The following is an 18,390-nucleotide window of genomic DNA, read 5'->3' as shown; positions in this document are numbered from 1 at the left end:
TCTGACAGAAGGAACATGGTGCTGTTATTCCTCACAAATGCAAAAGATGATGGAGAGAAAAGACAATACCATTGCCAGGGTGTCATCTATCTTTCTATCTATCTATTATCTATCTATTATCTATCTATTATCTCTCTCTCTCTATCTATCTATCTTTCCTTCTTTCTTTCTTTCTTTCTTTCTTTCTTGCTTTGGGTTTTTTTATTGGTTATTTTACTTATTTACATTTCAAATGTTATCCCCTTCCCTGGTTTCCCCTCTGCAAACCCCCTATCACATCCCCCTTACCCTGTTTCTATGAGGGTGCTCCCTACCCACCCTCCCACTCCTGCCTCACCACCCTAGCATTCCTCTACACTGGGGTACCAAGCCTTCATAGGACCAAGGGCCTCCCCTCCAACTGATGCCAGAGAAGGCACCTTCAGCTCCTTCAGTCCTTCCCCTAATGGTGTCATTTTTCTTATTCCTATGTTATTTGGTCCAAGATGCCTTTGAGGTGGGTCTCTTCCCTCTTTAGTTAATCCTCCCTAAAAACAATGCTGTAGATGTTCCCTCTTCCTCCAGTGATGTCCTGGTTTTTAGATGCAAGAGTCTGGTTGTAGGTGCTTCAGTTAGGCCTGTGCTCTCCAACTCTGCAGTTTGATTGGTTAATAAGAAAGCTGCTGGCTACCACTAAGGTATGTGTGCCACTATTACACCCTTATGGTCACTGTGCCATTCTGGTCATTATATTGGCTCACAGCTCAGTAAACCATTGTTTGCTTCACTGTGCATGTTACCCTTTGGCCATTGAAGGTAGTTCTTGGGGAGGAGGCTTTTAGATAAGATCTAGCTCAGGGCCTTCAAGCCTTGTGTCTGAAGTCAGTGGTGCCCTCAGCAATAGGGAATTACCTTCCACCAGTAGGGGTCAACTTAGGGCAAAATCAGTAGTGTTTGGGAATAAATCTGACAGCACTAACAGCTCAAGAGTGAGCTTCTCATGTCTGGTATTGGGATTTTTGTTAGATAGTCTATCACTCTTGGAGGCAACATAGTAGTCATCTAGATAGGAAATTGAAATTATATGAGTTTATGTCTATGCAGATTTAGGTAGATAATCATGTGATTCTTCTATGACTCTTTCAGACGCTCCATCTTCTGTACTTCTTCATCTTTCCTAATTAAAGGCCCTCCCTCTTTACTTTTCGGCTCCCTTGTATCCTCTTAACTGTAGAAAAAAATTATTCAAGAGAAACAAAGAAAGCTGAACCAGAATCAATAAAGCAGTGATCTGTAAAAGTCTTTAACTTTGAAACTAACAAATTCCAAAGACTCCAGTGTTGGTTATCCAAGAGCCAAACAGCTAGCCTACTTTGTACTATCCTCCTGTTGATGGTCACAGATGGTCAGCAGCTTAGGCAAAGTAAGAAGTGCTTTGCAAAAACCATAATAATTTCATGAAAATGAAGTGTCACAAAAGTTCCATTCTGCAAATATATACGGTCCATTAATTAATTGAAGTCATAAATAAAATGGCATGCATATAATTCCTCCATATCTTTACAATGCTTGCTTGAACACTGAATAAATATAGTCCTAGATGACCTTAGTTAAAACCATCTGGTAGAGGAGTTCCATATTTGTACAATTTAAAAATTCTTTTATTCTTGCTTTTTACTAGGCTGATTACAGTAATAATGAAAACCCTTGAGTCAATGAGCTTATCTAGGAAAAGCAACCCAAGGTACACTCATTTTCCCTATGACCAAATCCTAGATTCTTTTTGTTGTTTCCTGTTTTTAATTTGTTTCATGCCATGCTACCAAGAAGTAACAGAACCAAGAGACACAGGAAACTCATACCCAGAAGACAATAAAACCATGAAAATAAATATAGCATAACCATTTTTAAATAACAGATGCCATGATAAATGCGATCCATACATTATCAAAGAGGTTTTCATAGTTGTGGGTGAACATGATGTCCTCTCCCCATAGACTCATGTGTGTGAAGATTTGATAGCCATTTGGTAATATTGTTTGGAAATGTGGTGGATTCTGTAGGAGGTGAGCTTCACTACAATAAGTTATTCACAGCATGCAAACATTGAAAGTTTATGTCTGAGACTAACACTCTGTCCCTTCTCACATTCCTGGATGACAATACCACATGACCTCCAATCCTTTCGGTCTTATTGCCATACTTTCCCTGCTGCTGCTATGATTTTCTTGCTAAGATGAAAAATATTGTTATAGACCTGTAAGACAAAGTAAACCCTTTCTCTCTTAAGTTGCATTTGTCAAAATATTTTATCACAATAAATTATGAAACCCATTTAAGCTTTCTCATGGAAGCAGAAAGTGAGCCCTATAAAGAAAATACAATGATCATTAGAACATCTTTTGTAAAACACGGAAAAGAAAGATTAGCTTGTCTACCTTTTAACTTAACTTCAGACTCTCATCTATAACTCATGTGGTTATAGATTTTTAAAAACTTTATCCAACTCTCTCCCAACATATTTAGAAGATTCTTGATGAGCTGAAAGAAATTAATGGTCATGCCAGTTAGAAAAAATAACCCAAATCCCTGATTGCTTTTATACAGAAGCACAATCTCTGTGTGATTCTTCATCTTGCAGTTGGTTTAAAAATCTTTAAGTTGCTCTATGATATCATCCCACAACAATACAGGCAACACATTTACTAACCCTACAATACACCCAGTGTTAAACATGCATTCTGAAAAGGAAGTCCCAGGGCAGAAATAGGAGTAAACAGGAAGTTTAAGACAATGGAGAGCATTCCTCTTCAAAAGGAAGAAGAATACTTGATACTCTTTGTAGTTGGGACAGACTTCATAAAACCATATATGTAGGAAAGAACAGGGGTTGTCTGACAGTTAATGAGAATTAAAGGCTATGTCCTTATGCCTTTGGTTAATGAAAATCTCTTCGGCACAACTTGGCCAAGTAACAGACATTCTACAAAGCTTACATAGACTATTTTTACTACTTGATATTTGCTTGCCAGCTAATTATTCCCTAAAATGATCTTTTGATTGAGGATTACAATTTAGGGCCAGCTTAAGTAGCTGTAGAGCATACATTAGCGCTACCAAGAAATACAGCATCCGCAACCTAATGTACTTGGGATCTTTAACCACTATGTTTGTTTCAACTTATGCTACCTTTATTGTTATTATTTAACACCACTGTCTTAAGAATACTTCTCACCATAAAGGTGCTTCAGCAGACTTCTCTGATGACATAGTAACACATTGGGTTTGTCTCTCTAAAACAAAGTATTCTCCAAATGATTGTATTGATTTCTATCATTAATTATCCAGTGTTCAGAGCCATTTAAAACCATAATTTACTCATAGCTTGTTTTATTATAATCCAAACAACATTACTGCTCTGCAGTAAAATCATAGTTGAAATAATAAGTCTGTCTGTCTGTCTGTCTGTCTGTCTCTCTCTCTCTCTCTTTTTCTGTGTGTGTGTGTGTGTGTGTGTGTGTGTGCGTGCCTGTGTGTTTGTGTGTCTCCCTCTTTCTCTCTCTCTCTTCTTCTGTCCCGTCTGTTTGTTATTAATATTTAAATCATGGTTTGTAACTCTACAAATTATTATTATCTGATGCCTTTCATTTGTTTTTAAATAAAGTCACACTGATGAATATGCATTGGTACTTAGTTATTTTCCAACTTTATGCAAAACTTAATAAAATTCAATTGCTAACAATTAAGCCAATATTGATGGGAAGCATTTAAAGATATAGAGAGAATTCTGAGAATATGGCTATGGACATTCCTCGCAGTCAGCTGAGTACTGAATGTTTCATATATTAATGTAAAAAAATTAAGTCATTCTGCTGACTCTCACATCCTGTCTAATTGGCTCCTCCAAGTCAAGCCCCACTCTAAGGAATGGAATTGTAAAGGGAATTTTATGTGCCTCCCTGGAAGAACTGAGGCTCTGTCTTTTGAATTGCAATTGTTCCTGCTAGCAAGAATCTGCAAATTCACTCTCATTCTCCAGCTTCATCATTTGATAGGAAAAGAATACTTGGCACCTGATGAGTTCTCCCTGACTCCCAACTGGAGTTCCTTCTAGCTTTCTAAATTACTTGGCGCTAAGCAAAATACCTCTGCCAAAAAGTAAATGACTCAATATTCGAAATGAGACACATCAGCAAAATTCAGGTTGAGTACTGAGATCACTTAGAGACAAAGAGAGTTGCCTATACCTGGCAAGAGATTATTGGTGGTTAAAATGTAATGGAATTAAAAAAATAAAGAGAATTCCAAATGATTTCTTTATTTCTATTTTATTTCATTTTAAGAACAGTGGTGGTGGGATTCAGTGCCTTTCCAGACTTGAACTAAACACAAATACCACAGGCCTTGAACTTCTAATCCCTCTGGTTCCTCCTCTCAAGAGTTTGGATTACAGGTACAAACCATCACACCTAGATAATGTAGGGTCATAGATTAGCTAAGGGCTTTGTGTATGCTAGGCAAGCACTCTATCAACAGAATGGTGACAAAAGCCCTCTACATTCCTTTTTAAGATGGTAGTTTTCATAGTAGACATTGTTTTATGTTTCAGAAGGAATATACGAGCCTAACAACCATGCTGAAACATAAAACATATTAGTAGGAATTTTGTGAGAATATGTGCATTTAGCAATATATTTGACACAATCCTTGTATTCTATAACAAAATTAGATTGACCATAGGCATTTTAAGTAGAAAATGAAAAATACTTTTAGAACTCATTTTTTATTTTTTATTTCCTTTTTGCAGAAAAGATTTTGTCATTAATTACTTTATTTACTTACACTCCGACCATTGCTCCCTTTCCCAGTCCTCAGCTCATTCCCCCTGCCCCAGGCCTCCAAGAGGGTGCTCCTAATCCTTCCCCCTACCCCTTCCCCTGCATATTCTTTTTCCCTGGAGCCTCAAGTCTCTGGAGGATTAGGTGGATCTTTTCCCACTAATGCCAGACCAGGCAGTCCTCTTATGTGTGCTGAGGGCCCTAGAACCAGCTTTTGACTTTTTTTTTAACTAATCAATTATTTGATTACTCCATTGATTAATTCACCTGCCATCTATCCATCCATATAGCAAAATGTTCTCTCATTGAAAGCATACAGTGTATCAGTGATCTGCCACAGCTAAAAATAAAGAAATGAATGAAAACAATGTCCTTCCCATGAGACATGCAAACAGTAGCAAAGAATGACATGTAAAACAATAGTCACAATAGGAATGTCTGGAATTTGCATCCTTCATACTTTACGGCTCATGGAGCAGGGAAAATATATCTTTATACTGTTTGCTTTCATGAAAACATGAGACATCAGCTCGATCAGCACCCAGGGTTCCCATACATGCTGCACACATATGCCTGCTCAGGATATTGGCTTATCCACCAGGAAATCCCCACTTAGTTATAGCAAGATAGTGCGGAATTATTGCTTCTCGTTCTGGATTACAGTGTGATGCGTAATAAAATTTCAATCAAATTCAGTGCACATTGGAGAAATACACAATCTTGGTTGAGATTTCAAATTGCTTTCCATACAGTTCCAAGACATATTTCATTACAGTTATTGTATATTATTGTGCAGTTGCTTATGTAAATTTTCTGAAACTAATTTTCAAAATGATTTTCTATATCTTGTTTACAAAACGAAATGCCAGCAGTTAAAATACAGTTCTCGATATTTTAATAGAATATTCAAGATAATTTCTTTTTTAGGACACAAATGAAGAGTGTGGTCTCTTACAAGTAAGGAATTTTAGCATTAGAATTTATACAAAATGAACTGAATATTTACAAACTCGTATGGCAAGAAGAGTTTTATTTCTCTATATTGTGAATAAAGTACTCTTTTCATATTAATTTTATATTTGAATATAGTAAAACTTGCATAATCTCGCGAAAGTTGAATGAGTATCCACACCTTTATTTTCATGTAAATACCTGCGTTTATGCAAATGTGATATATACCATTACCTACAATTGCTATTATCATTATAGCCCCTCCCCATTCTAGTCTGTTCAGGGAAATCTGTTTTAGGTTTGAATTTGCATGGATAAATTTAAATTTCATCCTCACTAAAATATTTGATCTGTAAAACATGCTGATAAAAAAATGAAAGAGCATCTATACAGGAAGGAAAGTTTTGAAAGTCACATATAAGAAAAAGGTGTAAAAGGAATTATAATTTCTAGCTAGCCCATATAAGAGCTACATGATCTAGGTATTTACAAGCCATAAGCCTAGACTCAGCAGCTTTTAGAGACATTCTCATATGCTCATGATCCATTTCCTCTCATGGTAGCCTCCTCCCTAGGTCTCCTCTTCTCCCTTCTCCCTACCTGTGATTCCCAGACAGGTAACTGAAAACCCACCTATTATCTATTTCCCAAACATAGGCTGTAGCCTTTTATTGACCAATTAACTTGGGGAGCAAACAAACGCTATACCTGAGAATTATCCCATGGAGAGCAACAATCAGGTCTTTTGTTTTCAGAATTCCAGTATTTTAAGGAGTCTTCAAAGTCCAGGAAATAACTCGATAGAAGCAGTGAAGTTGTTTGAAAAGGCAGCTCACCCAAGAAATTATACAAATGACAAATTCAAGAAGATAGGCTAGGGGTTGGGGATTTAGCTCATTGGTAGAGCGCTTGCCTAGGAAGCGTAAGGCCCTGGGTTCGGTCCCCACCTCCAAAAAAAAAAACAAAAAAAAAAAAAAAAAAAAAAAAAAGAAGATAGGCTAAATTGCATTAGTTATTCGAGATGTACAGTTCAAAACCACATTGAGAAGCTACAAATTTTAGATTGGTAAGAATAAAAACTCTGAAAGTTAATGTTTTGATTGTTTCTTTCACTGGAATTTTAATTATTTTCCATTGTTCTATCTGATAGCCATAAGTAAATTTGAAAAATCTGATTATACATGTGGATGTATATTTATATTTCATAACCTCAAGATATATATGAAATCTTTCCCATAAAAATAGCATTTGCCCGGAAACTGGGAAAGGGAATAACACTCGAAATGTATATAAGAAATACTCAAGTTAAAAAAAAAAAAAAAGAACCTGGCCTTCACACGAGATATAAAGTTTAAAAAAAAAATAGCATGCTCCCTTGCCCCAGGCTTGTTCACAGGATAAATTTTGAGTTGAAAGTTTTGTAGGTGGGTTGGTGTCTCTGTCACTCACTGGCTACAGGAGGTGGCTTCTTCGGGTTTCATAGCCTCAATGTTGAGTCACAACTAAGGTCATTCCATTGATTCTTGGGTGCCTCCCTTATCTCTGAATCTCTGTCTCTTCCTGGAGATGCCCACCCCTACCTTCTCCCCCCATCTGTTGCAATTTCCCCTGCTATGAATGGGGATGAAGCAGAGACTGAAAGAATAGGCAATCAATAACCAACCCAAGTTGAAACCCATCCCACAGGAAAACACCAATCCCTGACACTGTTAATGACCCTTGGTCATGCTTTCAGACTTGAGCATGTTGTCCTCTGAAAGGATCCACCCAGCCGCTGACTCAGACAGATTCAGATGCCCTGACATTCCCCTATACTGGAGAATTGAGCCTTGACAGGATCAAGGGCCTCTTCTCCCATTGATGTGCAACAAGGCCATTCTCTATGGGGATGGAGCCATAGGTTCATCCCTGTGTACTCTTGGGATGGTGGTTTAGTACCTGGCAGCTCTGTGGTCTGGTTGGTTGATATTGTGTTCTTTTTATGGGGTTGCAAACCCCTTCAGCTACTTCAGTCCTTTCTCTAACTTCTCCATTGGGGACCCTGTTCTCAGTTCAATGGCTACAAGAACCTGTCTCTGTATTTGTAAGGTTCTGGCAGAGCCGCTCAGCAGACAGCTATATCAGGCTCCTATCAGTATGCACAACTGCAATATTGTGTGGGTTTGGTGGCTGTGTGTGGGATGAATCCCATGTGGGAAAGTCTCTGGATGGCTTTTCAGTCTCTGTTCCATACTTTGTCTCTGTATTTCTTCCCATGAGTACTTTTTCCCACATCTGAGAAGGTCTGAAGCATCCATGCTTTTGTCTTCCTTCTTCTTGAGCTTCATATTCCTCAGCTGAGATTTCTTTTCTTAGCTCGACATCACATTTTTAATAGGGTTGTTTGGTTCTCTGCAGTCTAACTTCTTGAGTTCTTTATATATATTAGATATTAGCCCTCTATCAGATATAGGATTGGTAAAGATCTTTTCCCAATCTGGTGGTTGTCATTTTGTCCTACTGAGAGCATCCTTGGTCTTACAGAATATTTGCAATTTTATGAGGTCCCATTTGTCGATTATTGATCTTAGAACATAAGCCATTGGTGTTTTGTTCAGGAAATTTTCTCCAGTGTCCATGTGTTCGAGATTCTTCCCCACTTTTTCTTCTATTAGTTTGAGTGTATCTGGTTTGATGTGGAGGTCCTTGGTCCACTTGGACTTAAGGTTTTACAGGGTGATAAGAATGGATCGATCTGTATTCTTCTACATGCTGACCTCCAGTTGAACCAGCACCATTTGTTGAGAATGCTATCTTTTTTCCACTGAATGGTTTTGTTCCTTTGTCAAAGATCGAGTGACCATAAGTGTATGGGTTCATTTCTGGGTCTTCAATTCTATTCCATTGATTTACCTGCCTGTCTCTGTACCAATACCATGCAGTTTTTTATCACTATTGATCTGTAATACAGTTTGAGGTCAGGGATGGTGCTTACCAAAGAAGTTCTTTTATTGTTGAAGATAGGTTTTGCTATCCTTAGTTTTTTGTTATTCCTAATGAATTTGCAAATTGCTCTTTCTAACATTTTGAAGAATTGAGTTGGAGTTTTGATGGAAATTGAATTGAATCAGTAGATTGCTTTCAGCCAGTTGGCATTTTTACTATATTAATCCTGTCAATTGATGAGCACGAGAGATCTTTCCATCTTCTGAGATCTTTTTCAATTTCTTTCTTCAGAGATTTGATGTTCTTGTCATACAGATCTTTCACTTGCTTGGTTAGAGTCATACAAAGTTATATTATATGATTTTTGACTATTTTGAAGGGTGTCATTTCTCTAATTTCTTTCTCAGCCAGTTTATCCTTTGAGTAGAGGAAGTCTACTGATTTGTTTGAGTTAATTTTATATCCAGAAACTGTGCTGAAGTTGTTTACCAGATTTTGGCATTCTCTGGTAGAATTTTTGGGTTCGCTTAAGTATACTATCATATCATCTGCTAATAGTGATATTTTGACTTCCTCCTTTCCAATTTGTATCCCTTTAAATATATACCTCTGTAAATATATACCTCTGACTCTTTCAACTGCATGTTGAGTTTTTCAGAGGGCAGTCTTGAGAGGTCCTTTTCTGTGACTGCTCCATAGCTTCAGTAATATTGTCAGGTCTTGCGGAATTCCCTTGAGCTTGATCCCCTAGCTCAATAGCTTTGTGCCTATTATTGGACCTCCTTTTCCTTAGGCTTTTCTCCATTTTGTCCCTGTAGTTCTTTCATACAGGAACAATTATGGGTCAGAGTTTTGACTGTGGGATTGCATCCCTATCTCTCACTTGATGGAGGTGAGAGGTCTTTCTGCTGCAGGTGGTCTCTACAGGTTCCCTCTCCCCACTGTAGGGAATTTCATCTAACAGGCCTCTCTTTGAGTCCTGAGAGTATCTCACCTCCTAGGTCTATGGTATATTCTGGATGGTCCCCCCATACTTATCTTTAAAAGTGCAAAATTCCAGAAAGTAAGACGAACCATGTTCTCACTCTTTGTCTGTGTCGTATACAATTCTTTTCTCCCTGCTGTTGACTATGGGTCTAATTTACCAAGTTACTTTTTTTGAGTTTTGCCATTGCTTCCTTTCAATGATGGACTATAACATGGAATTATAAGCCTAATGGATCCTTCCTCCCATCTGATAATTTTTGTCATGGCATTTTATCACATCAATAAAAATGAAACAGAGTGGATCTTCCTCTATGTCATTTGATTCCCAGAACATTTCTCTTTTTTATCTCTATTGAATCATCCATGTCCAATATGGTACCTATCCAAGAACTGGCCTCAAATATACAGATCTCATGGAAATGATTTATCACCCTTATTTAAAAAAAGCAATGAAGTTATCTCAGGATCAGGCTTTTTGACATGTATTACCAATACTTGCACATTTCTTTCCTGTATTTCTATCTCCTGTTTGTCTATTTTTATATTATCTATGTATTTTCTATTTATATGCTGTCTATCTATCTATGCAACTCATCTAACTGTCATTTATTTATCGTTTGTATATTACCTATGGATAAATAAAAACACATAAAAGCAGCAAGTATAGAAAATAAAATCAGCTTGTAACCATTATTTGATATAAAATTTTAATTGAACTTTGCTCAAATGTAACTATAGACTTAATATGTAGTTTAATCACACAAAGAACTGAAGAAAGAAAAAATCTAATACACATATACGTAAGCCCATAGGGAAGACTGTATTTTGTAATATCTAGGGTCCATGAAGTAATATCTAGGGGCCACATCAGAAATAAGATGTGGCCCAGGTGGTGTGCACTTGTAATCCCAGCTCTGGGTACAGACATGCTCATATGCACATCACAAGTAAATGGCTCCTTATCATCAGGACAATCCTTCTCTACTGACAGGGACTCCTGTCACATTTCATATAAATACTCAAGAGATCACATGTCATTCCTTGTCTTCCAAAAAGTAAGGCTTTGTTTTGTTTTTGTTTTCTTTTGTTTTGTTTTTGTTTGATTTGGTTTTTGTTTTGCTTTGCTTTTTGTTTCCTACTGTTCTCCAAACCCTTCTTCTATTAGTATTTATATTTTAAATGGAATAAGTGTTTATTATTTTTTCACTATTATCTCTGATTTTTTATTGGATATTTTATTTATTTGCATTTCCCTTTCCTGGTTTCCCCTCTGGAAACCCCTTCTCCCATCCCCCCTTCCCCTGCTCCTATAATGTTGCTCTCCCAACCAACTTACCACTCCCTCCCTGCCTCCCTGGCATTCCCCTACTCTGGGGCATCCACCCTTCACAGGATCAGGGGCCTCTCCTCCCATTAATGCTAGACAAATCCATCTTCTGCTACATATGAGACTAGAGCAATGGGTCCCCCATGTGTAGTCTTTGGTTGGTGGCTTAGTCCCTGGGAGCTCTGAGGGGCCTGATTGGTTGATATTGTTGTCCTTCCTATGGGGTTGCAAACCCCTTCAGCTCCTTTTCTAACTCATCCTTTGGGTTGCCAGCATCCACATCTGTGTTTGTCAGGCTCTGGCAGAACCTCTCAGGAGACACCTATATCAGGCTATATGCTATATGCTATATGCAAGCACATATTGCCATCTGCAATAGTGTCTGGGTTTGGTGTTTGTATATGGGATGGATCTCCATGTGGGGCAGTCTCCAGGTGGTCTTTCCTTCAGTCTCTGCTCCACATTTTGTTTCCATATTTCCTTTAGATGAGAATAATCTGGGTTAAAAATTTGGAGATGAGTGGGGTGCCCATGCTCCAACCGTCTGCCTCCGTGGTATGGTTTATAAACAGCATGTCATTCACATACCCAATCACACTACTGGGAGGTGATTGGATTGTTAGAGTGATAATTTCATCAATGAGATAAGCTATTGATGAATTAACATGTAAATGAGCATTGGAAAACTATGGCCTGGTTGGTGAACTTAGCTCATTTGGGAACTAACTTTGAATTGAGTGTCTTATCCCTAATCTCTTTCCTCCTGCCCTTCCCCTTCTTATTCCCTTCCCTTTCTTTTTCCTCCCCCTGCTCTTTCACTCATTTTCCGGGCTTCATAAAATGATCGGCATTCTCTGTACATGCTCCCATTGTCACAACATTTTGATCACAGCAGACTTTACTTGATGAAACAATCCAGCATGGACTGAAACCTTGAGACCATGAGCCCACTAAACCTTTCTTCGGTTCAATTGGTTTATCACGGTAGCTATTTTATTATATAGTGAAAGAATAGCATCCTGGCTTGTTCATGTTACTACCTATTTGTTCAAATAGTATAAGAGATTACATTGTACACATCAGTGTGATCTATATGGTGTTCCTCTATTAAACAAATTTGTTTCATTGAAACCACATGAAGTATAGAATTTTTAATGGGGAAATAAACTCTTCACCAAGGTCTTAATTATCAACTCTTGACAAAAAAACTCTTCATGTACTGTGTCAAGAGGGCACATTAACTTTTTTTTTTTTTTTTTTGGTAAGTCATGAAGTTCTACAGTCAGTTTGCTAAAGCATGTGGTCTCTCCCTATTTGTGATGTCCTTTGTGTCTTTATCTGCTGAAGAGATTCTTTTACATATTACATCAATCACAATCTATTTCAGATGTAATCTTCTGGATATAACACTCTAATTATCCCAATTTTTCCTTGGAACAGAAACAAAATTGTAACAGTTTTACATTAAGTCACCCTTGTATTGGTGTAGATGAGCCCAGTATATGATCATAACCCACACTACCTGTGTAAAATCACCATTTTCAAAATGTAGTTAACAATCCCTCTAAGATTTTAATTTGTATAAATCATTGATTAATTTACTGGAAGGGTCAGGGTGAAGTTTGTTGAGGAATAAATGCTACTTAGGATCATAAATTAAGAAATGGAGGCATGCATGTAGCTTAACTGGTACAGTGCATTTTTAGTATGCAGAAAACCTTGGGTTCAATCCTCTGCACCATAAATGGAAAACAAGGGTTCAGCCTGTAATCCTGGAGCTTGGAAAGAATAAAGAGGACAGTCATCCTCAGCTTCCTAGTGAGTTAAAATGAGCCTGTGATAAATGAAGCCCTGCCTCAGAAATATACAAATGAAATAGAAGTTAAGAAATTAAAAATATACATAATTGGCTAACATTTAATCTCCAGGCTATTTTTCCGCCTGTGAAAGAGGCATCTATCGCAAGCATGTACATGGAAACTTATGATAAAAATAAAGAATCACTCAAACCGTCTCTTGATCAGTCTCCAAGGACTCCAGGAATTTTTCGTGAGTTCATTAAATACAGGAGAAATATAATGAACTGGGTAAATATGCTGAAGTAAGAGCCTGCAGGAGACGGAGCATATGAGCCAGCTTGTCTCGCCAGTATAACATAATTGGGTGGAAGGTGTGCATTTCCCCTGTAAATTTGCCTCCTAGAGAAAATTGGTTATAACTGTGTCAACTTGAACGCGACTAAGAGAGCATGACAGCAACAGGAACTGATGCAGGAACTCAGATGCCGAGGCAAGAAGCAAAGGCAGCACCGACAAAGTGTGAGCAAACAACCCAGTGGGTCACAGAGAAGGCACAGCTTTGGCGAGCTACTTCTCTCTTTTTTAAGTTTTAAGTTTACTATTTTATCTTTACTCTTTGGTGCATGCGTGTGTGTAATCAATCTCTCTCTCTCTCTCTCTCTCTCTCTCTCTCTCTCTCTCTCTCTCTCTCTGTGTGTGTGTGTGTTGTGTGTGTGTGTGTGTGTGTGTGTGTGTGTGTGTGTCCATGGATACACCATAGCATATGTGCAGGAGTCAGAGAAAAGCCTTGGGTGTCAGTCCTCACCTTCAACCTTACTTGGACTTTTGTTTTCTGTTCATCACTCCATACCCTAGGATAGCTGGTCTAAGAGTTCCTGGGGAATCTTGTATTTCAGAATCTCATCTTTCCACAAGGTGTGCTGTGACTATGTATCTACTCTGTTCAAGGCTTCCATGGGTGTTGTGCTGATCCAAACTCACACTTTCATACTGTCACAGTAACTGTGGTTACCACTAAGCCATCACTCCAGCCACAACTTTTTAAACTTTTAATTGACAAATAATTCATGAGAATGACTGCTTCACTGACATTAAATGAAGATGTGAGTGACCTGATTTTCCAGGTTATTTATGACTGTGCACTAGAATTTGATTTTCCTGATTATATTCAATGTTGCTGAAAATTTCTACCTTTATGTAAGTCAAGATACGAAGAGTAAATGAGTAAATGGCCACTGAAAGTTATGGTTTTATATTATGTGATGAAACACAGATGCATTGAAAACAGCTTCCATTTTAATATTTGACTAAACACCATTGACTCTGACCTTACATAGGATAGATATGTAAATTGTTCTTTATAAAGCAAGCACACAGTTCCCTGTCTCTTCTCTGCTATTTAAACACTTCAAGTCTTTTGAAATGGTTTATTGCAGGACAAGAAACTGGTGGATCATGTTTCAAGCAAACATGGTAGTCATGAGATAATGTATGTATTCCAGGAAATAAGCCAAGCAGGAAAACTGTAAGAAGTACAGAAGGCAGGCAATATTCCTGACATTGTGAGTTTGTCAGGTTGTATGAAAAGCTATGGTTGGAAAATGTCATTGCATACTATTTTTTTAGTTTATAAATAATATGGAAGTCTATTTGGAGGTGCACTGTAATGTCATGATCCATCAAAATAGCACAGAAAGATTCAATCAAGCTAATTGACATATATTTGGGATAGTAATCAAAGTCGACTAACTGAAATCATTGTTTTACAATTTGCTAAAAAATCTATTGTTTTCCATTTTTAAATGTGTCATATATAACTAATGTGATCACCTTGTTTTTGACTGGATCGATGGAACTACATCCTTTCCAGTGTCATTGACCTTCTGATCCTCACTGTGTTCCTTTCCCCTTACTCTACGTCTTGGCTTCTGGTAGAATTCCATATTCTCAGCATCTATGCAACTGACTTTACATACCACATTCAAGGGAGAAAATTTACTATTAGCTCTTCTTAGTTCAGTCACATGACAAAATGTTTTTCAGTTCTACTCAAGTTTTCACCAACAGTAGTTTCTTCCTTAATAGAAATTTTATATATATATATATATATATATATATATATACATATATATATGATGTATACATATATAATAACAAATATATTATTACTATATATGTGTCCAATGTATGTGTACATATGCACAAATAACACATCATGGGCATATCAATTGCTACATCTTAGCTATTGTGTTTTTATTGAAATGAACTTAAGAGTAAAGATATATTTCAACTTATCACTAGAACACATTATTAGCTATAGAATAGAAATAAATCTGATTTAACAATCAATTTAATTTAATTGAGGTTGCCATAAACACATGATGGAGAAAGAAAAGTCTTTGGGAGAAGATATTGGGAAACTGCTAATTAGCAGAAGAAATTTTAAAATAAATTCAAACTGGACTAAAGATAAACATTTAAGTGTTGAAACTACAAACCTATTACAGAAAAAAAAGAAACATATGGAAAGCTTCATGACACTGATAGAGGAAATAATCTCTTGATGAACAGAAAAGCACAGAAAACAAATGCAAATGTAGGTGAGTGGGGGGTAAACAAACCCACAACAAAAACAAAAAACAAACGAAAAAAGCATAAAATTCCTCACAGCAAAGAAAAAATTCACTATGAAGAGAAAACATGGACATTAGGAGGGAGTATTTTTTAAATCATGTATGAACTAGGAGTCGACATTCTCAAAATGATTAGTATCTCAAAAATGGAATAGCAGAAGGAATAAACCTACTTAAATGCAGAAGGGGGCGTGATAAGTAAGATATCTTTTATAGAAAAGGATATGAATAACAAAGTGAGAAATGTTTCAGCTCCATAATCTTAGAGGTACTGAAAGCAAAACGATAAGAACCTAACATGTTAGAATACAATTTTCTTTGGAAAGAGGGTTTTATGTAGCCCAGTCTGACCTTGAACTGGCTTTTATAGGCAAAGATGCCCTTGAACTGCAGATACTCCTGCCTCTGCCTCCTAGGTGCTAGAATTAGAGGTAGGGCCATGCCTAATGTATGTTGAGAATCAATCTACACACAGCCTTTTACATGCTAGCCAAGTGCTCTAAGCTGTATCTCTGATGGTGGAATCTCTGTTATCAGAAAGACAAACTATAACTACTAATGGCAAATACATGGGGAAAAGAAGGACCTTGGATAGCTGATTGAAGAAAATGATCGAATGAAAAAATACTACAAAAGGACTTTGCAAACTCTTATGGAGACATAGCAAACAAGCAGCACTTTCTGTCTCAAAATGTAAAAAATATCCCAAAGATGGATCCAGAATTAACACAATTCATTAACTTCTTTACACATATTTCAACTTCTTATGACTTTGGTTTTATAAGAAATTATAAACAATGTGTTATAAAATTATACTTTATTTGAGAAATATATTTTAATAGTGGGTGCACGATGAGTTTTTAGGTGCACACCAAACACTCATTAATAATATTTGAGGGTTGGACTGAACGTAGTAATAGGAAATCTAGCACATGAGAAGTAGTAATTATTTTATGATTTCTGATTGCTCGTGGGTTGGTAAGATGACACAGAGGGCTTAGATGGTAAAAGTCCTTGCCACCGATGCCTATGACCTGAGTTTGCTTTCTACATTACAGAGTGAAGAAGAATATCAATTCCTAAAAGTTGTGTACGTCATAGTGTACACACGCACAGATGCGCACACACACACACACACACACACACACACACACACACCCAACAGAGAGAGGTGGGGCAGCAAGATGGGGAGGGGAAGTGGGGACAGAGACAGAGACTGAGAAGGATTCAGAGATGAAGAAGAAGAAAGAGACTGAGAGACAGAGAGATTATATATATATATGTATGTATATGTATATATCCAAATGTACATACCATAAGAATGAATTTAAAACAAAATGTGTGTTTTTAAGTGTCTAAAGAACTGAGAAACTTAGAACATGTACTTCTGCAAAGGACTTGAGTTTGATCCCAGCACCCATACCAACTGCCCGAGACTCTAACTCCTTGTTTATGTGGCACCTCTGATTTCATGGACACTTGTGCATACCTACACTGATATAGGTGTACACACACAAAGATAATTATAAACAATAAAATCTTTTAAAGAGTGTTTTTAATTTAAAAAATGTGCTTAACTATAATTCTTTGAATGATTTTACATATATATGAACAATATTTTATTGTTTCATTTGTAATTCATTATATCCATTAAAATTTGAGTCTTTTTCCTGAAGTAAAGGCTTCTTTTTTCTCATCTGTCAGCATGCGTGTACACACTTGCACTCACAGTCACGGCATACCACAACGTTAGTGGGAGTGAAAGGACAATGGGCAGAAGTCAGTTCTTCTTTCCCTATGTGCCTCTCGGGATATCAGGCATGCTCTTCCTCAGAAGCCACTGTGCTGGCATCCTTTAAATAAATATTTTTTGATCTGTTAGTATGATGCAGTTTAGAAAATTATACCCCTAAATCTGATAATATTTGGATCCAAATAAGCAGAAATCTACAAAGTATTCATGAAGAAAATAGCAAGAAGATTAGCTGTGAAAATTTTCACTGAATTCCCATTACAGAGAACAAATATATCCCTAAAAATATGCGGAAAGATCTGAATGAATTAAATAGCAAGAGATCAAGTGCAATAAAGTTAAACACCACTTTCGCTCTTCTAAAAATTTGCTCTGAAATAGATTGATTTATGAAAGTATGTGTGAATTATGTTGATTGTTTAATTCAGCTGCTATGTTTATTTGGCTAGGATTGTTTATTTAAAATCAACGCCAGTGTAATACTGCAATGGTTCATTTTCATGAGTCTATATGTCAAAGATATAGATATTTTGGTGAGTCAGTCATATAAACACATCGGTGAAAACATACACTTAAAGGTAGCCAAAAATTAACATATGTAAAACTGTTTATGCTTAAATACTTAAATAAAATATAACATTAGAATTGACACATCTTCTACTTTGAAGAATGTTCTGGTGAGTAGAACTCACTACCATCACAAAGAAAATAAATTATTATTTGTAGAGTCAATAAAAAAAGGCTACACAGTTCATTGAAATAGCAGGACTGTATTGAGAGATAAAAATATTCTTTCTGTAACATTGCAAGTTTATTCAATTTTAGAGAAAGCAGAGATGAAAAAAATATTTAAGCTGATTGATACATGCCAAAATAGTTATCATCTATGTTGCTTTGATGTTTGTACTGGAAACGATCTTTAATATTCAGCTTAAATGCTTGTCAGAAAAGCAATATAAAGTGTATGTACAAAAATTCTTAAAATTTGCAGGAATTTTAGAATTAGAAAGAGTTTTTAGAAGAATTATTAAAATGTTTACCAGTATAATAATGTCAACTTTACTTAAAATAGTTCCTGAAAATATATGTATCCAGGCTTAATATGCAAGTGAGTAGTGCGTGCGTGTGTGTGTGTGTGTGTGTGTGTGTGTGTGTGTGTGTATCTGTCTGTCTGTCTCTCTGAGAAAGAGAGAGAAGT

This window comes from Rattus rattus, chromosome 9 (assembly GCF_011064425.1).
Source record: "Rattus rattus isolate New Zealand chromosome 9, Rrattus_CSIRO_v1, whole genome shotgun sequence".
NCBI lineage: Eukaryota > Metazoa > Chordata > Mammalia > Rodentia > Muridae > Rattus > Rattus rattus.
Note: the sequence above shows the minus strand (reverse complement) of the source record.